Genomic DNA, 6,227 nt, shown 5'->3' with positions numbered 1-6,227 from the left:
TGTTGTAGTGTGCTTAAAGAAGAATGGAGTTAATTGTATATTGATGTGAAGGTGGAGTTATGGTTTAACACAAGTGTGGGGTTTGGAATATTAAATTGTATGTATTAAAAGTGCTTAGGGAGGTGTAGTCACTCTTATATCTAAATGTATCCTACCCGTCCCGCGGCCTACATTACAACCAGTGAAAGTCCTACTTGATCCTTGACTGAATGAGCTCGAATGAGTAGAGTAGTACTACGGGCAAGCCTATAGTTCATCTTTTGTGGCATATGAATGTTGTTTATGAGAATGAGTGAATTCTTTCTATCTTGAGTTCCTACTTGTTCTTAATTTTAATTGTGTGTGGAACTACTCTCTATTGTTGTATGAGGGCACTTGATTCATGAAGGAAGGGAAATGTCATTGACCTTTATGTTAGAGTAAGTGAGTGAGTTGTGAATAATGCGTGGTTCTTGTGAGTCAATTCCTGAGGTAAAGATGTTACACTATTGTGCTTAGTCTATTTTAAATATTCTTGGTGTGATGAGTTAGAAGAGTTGTTTTAAAAGGTCGTGTCTATATGAAGTGTAGTTTGATTGCTTGAGGACGAGCTATGGTTTAAGTGTGGGGTGTTGATGGTAGGTTATAATCTCGTGTTTTAGTCGCTTATCGCACTCTAATTTACTGTACTTTAATTGAGTTTGAGCTTTAATCGCTAGTGTGTTGCACTAACTGTGTATTTTATGCATTGTATGAGTGATTCCGAGCTATGTAGATGTTATGGAATGAATTCAAGTGATTTGGAGCTTTGAAGTCTGAGTAAAATCCAAGGAATTAAGTCGGGATCATGTTCGGGGATTAACGGATGATAGTTAAGAACGAACGAAGAATCGAGCAGGCATACTGCACATTGTCTAGTAAAATGTACATAATTTTTCGCTCAGAACTCCATTTGGGCTCCACAATATACCATTGGAAAGCTATTTAAAGGGCTACAACTTTCATATTTTACGTTTTCCCAAATTCCTAACAGAACATGGTGAAAAGTGCACGACTGCGCATATGGGGCAGAACAGTGTGAAAAGTGCGCGGGCACACTTCCAGGTGCGCGACCGCGCACGTCCTGTCCGGAAAAAGTGTCCTATTTCGCGTAGGAGAAGGTGTTTTCATTTAGGTCTGACCCTACTTGGTATATATACATGAAAAATGGTATTTTGAGAACTTTTGACACATCTTAGACCTAAGGAAGCCAAGGAGGAGGTGGAGAAGCAAAAGTTCAAGGATTTCATCAATCAATCATCACTCAATACAAGAGTTTGGATTGTTTTATGTTTTCCTTTAACTTAAACATTGTTATGATGAATTACTCCATATCCATGGAGTAGTTCTCTTTATGGTTTGATGGATTTGATGTATTGATACTTGTTTGTGGATATTAACTCTAGTTTTTATGTATTGAATCGTTTTGGATATTTTAATCATTGCATCTATATTCACTAGTTCATATAGTCGAGAGAGGCATAACTTGTGATATCCTTGCATTATATTTTGTTGGTTTAAGTCATTAATTCTTCTTAGTAATCGAAAGAGGCTAATTGAATTGTTGACTAAACCTAGTTAGGAGGATAATCGGGAGAGGTTCTCCTAAAGACCAATCCACTACGAATTCTTGCATATCTTCACGAGCTTAAATTAATTCATCTTGTGAGGTTGACACTTAATCGAGAGAGGAGTTTTTACTAAATAATTGAATTAATAACCAAGTGATTCGAGAGACTCACTTGAACATTAGAAGTGAATTATCTAGAGTTAGATCTCAAACATTTGTCTTGCACCTATCCTATCAAATCTATTTTCTCCCTATTGATATCTTCCTTTGCCTATTACTTGCGTGGTTTGTCACTAGTCAATAGTTTAGACTCTTAGTTAATTTTGTTTAAATCACATAATTTACAACTATTGATCATCTTGGATAGCAATGTAGCTACAAACTATGATAATAACTGTTTAACTCCAATCCCTGTGGATACGATATTATAATTTACTATATTCCACTAGCGAGCATATTTTAGTGTGTGTTTCAAGCTCCTCAGTGCACACCGTCAATGAAAATCTTTTAAACTATCAGTATACTTTAACTTGTGATAGTATGTTATATAAAGCTTAAACTCTGAAGTATAATTGATTTCAAACACAAATGAAGAAGAAGTGTTACATCCTTCTCAAAAAAATACTTACGAAAAGTAGTAGTTTACGTTTGACTAATCAACTTGAAAAGCATATTGTCAATATCGGAGCAACATACTTGCGTTTGGCCAAGGTTCTAAAAGTACTTTCGAAGAAAGTTATTCTTTTTAGCTCCTAAAAAATAGCTTCTACTCCTACTCAATATACTTTATTTTTATACTAAAAGTTAGACCAAATACATCAATTCTCTAAATTATACATACATACATACATATATATATATATATATATATATATATATATATATATATATATATATATTAAAAAANCCTTTGAATGACATTTAATAATTTTTAAAACGTTGCTTACAATCTGAAGTTAAAATCTTTGGATTATATATATATATATATATATATATATATTCCTATGTGTTACTTTGGGTAGGAGAGTGAACAAAGCTAAAACTTTTCTTCCATTTTCTTTTGTGCTGGGTTTTCTTTTATTCAATCTTTGTTGTTTCTGCTCCTAGTTTATACTAGAAGAGCTTGTTGAATCCTCTAATTTTATTCATTACGGTGTAGGCGAAATATCCTTAAGGACAGTGTCTTTGACACGTTTCAAGCTAAACCTTCTATTCTCCATAATCATCCAATATTTTTCCAACAATCTTAAGGATATTTTTGCACTGTGTTTATGGAGAATATCAATTCTAATGGTCGTTACATGCTACTCAAACTGGCCAACGCGAAAGAAACATAAGCATTCTCCATCAATTCTAGAATCTCGAGAGTACTAGACGATGTGAATAAATAATATTATTGTATGTCGTTTTTCCTGCTTCTACTTTGGAATACACTTTTCGCAAGTTGCTGCTTCAATTTTATACATTGTTGCATTGTGGAGGACAAAATGCACAACAAAAATTAAGGTATGCTTTTTTTCTAGTATTTTAATGTGCCTAAGCCTACGTAAGTGTAGATTTTGTATAGTTATATAATTTAATTAGGGGTACAGAATTATATTTATTTAAGAAATCACTTTTTTTCCTTAAAGCTCTCAAAAACTTTTGATTCTTATTGTTAATTAAGAATTACATTGAAAAGTGGTAACCATCCAATAGAAAAAAGTGGGTTAATGACGAATCTCTTCCACATAAAAAAATGACGAAACTTACTATGCCAAGTTTGACAAATTTTTAGTTGAAGTACTTTCATTTTCTTTGAAATCACAAGAACAATTTTTATCCAAACCTTTATCAAGACAACGTGCTTCGAGAAAAAAAAAATCCTAGATAAATGTTCTGTCTGTTGGACGGGTTAATTCTATTTATGTAATTGGATATTGAGGTGAAGGAAAATTAAAAAAGCACATAAGATTAAATGGTTTGATTCTTCTTGCGATGATTTACTAGACTTAAATATTTATTTTACTTTTATTACTTAAGATATTGGGACTTTTTAATTAATTAATAAATTACATGTGTATTGGTCCATACGATAATCTTCGAGGTGAAGTTATATATTAGCTTGTTATTTATAAAGTAGAACTCTTTATGAGTTGTGAAAAGGTTATCTCCTTAACCTGAAATTTTTGAAAATGCGAGGACCATGGTGTCCAGAGTTATATTGCATGATCTTAAGAAGGAAAAATGTGAGGAAAAAAATTATTTATTAATGTTATAATAAAGCTTACAAATTCAAGTTTTTTTATGGCAAAAGTTTGTATTGGAATATCAAAAACATGTTGTATGTCTGGCTTTGAAAAGTTATGCTGCTTCGGATCTCTTAGTCATTTGGGTGAAGAAATAGTTGAATTAAGACCCCTTTCTTACTAGATATTTTTGTAGAAGTTAAAACTTTTTCTATATTTAGAAAATTTTACTTTGGTATGGAAGATTGAGAAAGAAAATAAATTCTTATGTGTTGAAAGATGTTTCAAAAGGCACTTGTACATAAGTCAAGTTGCATTTCGTTTGAGATGATTTTATGTCTTGAGAAATACTATGAGTTAGTATTCTATGTGTGGATTTTGCACTGTATTAGAAGGATACAATGATGATATTGAATCTCTGATTCAGATGTGAAAAACTCACTAGTGATTATGTGATCATCTTTTGATGGGGTGTTATGATATTGGAATTATTTGGCGACGAGGTTGACCAAGCAACCTCTTGGTGAGTTAAACCGACAATAATTATGTCGATGAATTGTGATTGCCAAGGCGCAATAACCATTGTAAGAAAATAAATCTTTCAATGGGAAGAGTAGACATAATTTTTAAAATCTAATGTCATAAAGCAATTGCTTAGAGATGAGAATTTTTTATGCATACTATGTGTAGTCAAAAGAGGATTTGGCCGATCCTTTGACTTGTAAGTGAAACATCGAGGGGTTGAGACTTTTGCCAATTTGAGATGTATCAACAATGATGGTAACCCAACCTATGTGATTGGAGATCCCATGAAGTAGGTTCATATGGGTAATAACAAGTCATCAGTTGATCAAATATGCACTATCAAATTATGTCTCTTCCTATGGTGTGTGTATATATAGTGCAAGACTGCAAGGAATGTGATGTTGAGTTATTATACTCTTAATCCAATAATCCATAGCCCTTTATAGGTGGTGTATTGAGCTGCAGAATACACTTGATGGATGGACCTATATGAGTGTGGAGTGGGGTCGCTCCTATGAAATTTGTGGCGAAATTTCTAGAGCACTCATGAAAACCAGGCGCGCACATGGCCTATTAGCGCAAAACCGCGATAAACAACAAAGTGTGTGGGGGTATAATGTGATAGATAAGACACTAAACTTACAAAAGAATTCTTGGTTCATAGAAGTTTTAAGCTTCACCAATTGTTCTGTAAGTTTAATCTTATTTTATCTAGGTCTGACTCATAGTCCAAGAGACACCAGATTCGACGCATTATGCTCATTTGTGAAAACCCAGCAAAATTTCTTATTTTATTTTATTTTGTGATATTATTTTTGAGATATGTGGGGGATTGTTAGAAGATAATTCTTATATCTCAAAAATAAAATATAACATATTCATTATCATTTACTACCCATGATTAATAGTCATTATTATAATATTATAACTAACTTTTTATTAGCCTGGATGGCTTTAATTTGTAACAGCCATTTCAATAGCCTTTGAATGAAATTTAATAATTTCTAAAATGTTGCTTACAATCTGAAGTTAAAATCTTTGGATTACATATATACATTCCTATGTGTTACTTTGGGTAGGAGAGTGAACAAAGTTAAAACTTTTCTTCCCTTTTCTTTTGTTCTGGGTTTTCTTTTATTCAATCTTTGTTGTTTCTGCTCCTAGTTTATACTAGAAGAGCTTGTTGAATCCTGGGGGATACGCCTAATTTTATTCATTACGGTGTAGGCGAAATATCCTTAAGGACAGTGTCTTTGACATGCCTCAAGCTAAACCTTCTATTCTCCATAATCATCCAATATTTTTCCAACATTATATACCTAGTATAAATAGGTCAGTAAGTAAGCAAGGGTGAAAACGATAAAATACTCAAATTTTAATTTCCGTAAATGGTATTAAATTAAATTAGTTTTCTCAATTTTTATTTTCTTAAATCCAAAATCAAATCAAAAATTAAAAGTTTTTAACTTCTCAATTTGAAACCAAACTAAAAAACTAATCCATATGAAAATTTCAGAGTGGTTCTGTTTGATTTTTCGATTTAATCGGAACATTGAGCCGGTCCAAATTTGTATCCAAAATTCATATCCATCAGGACTTAGGGCCCGTTTGGCCATAAGAATTTTTTCATTTTTTTCGGAATCAATATTTGTCCATAAAAAATTTAAGTTTTACTTGAAGTTGAATTTCGGAATTTTTCAAAAATTTGAAAAACTACAAAAAACTATTTTTTAAAAAATTTTCACTTCAAATCACTCACAAAAATTCAAAAACAACTCCAAACATACTTTAATTTTCAGATACCATTTTTATTTTAGGCCCCGTTTGACCATGAGTTTTGCCAAAATAAATTTGGGATTTATTTTCAAAACTCATGTTTGGCCATA

This window comes from Nicotiana attenuata, unplaced genomic scaffold (assembly GCF_001879085.1).
Source record: "Nicotiana attenuata strain UT unplaced genomic scaffold, NIATTr2, whole genome shotgun sequence".
NCBI lineage: Eukaryota > Viridiplantae > Streptophyta > Magnoliopsida > Solanales > Solanaceae > Nicotiana > Nicotiana attenuata.
This window is presented reverse-complemented; position numbering follows the sequence as displayed.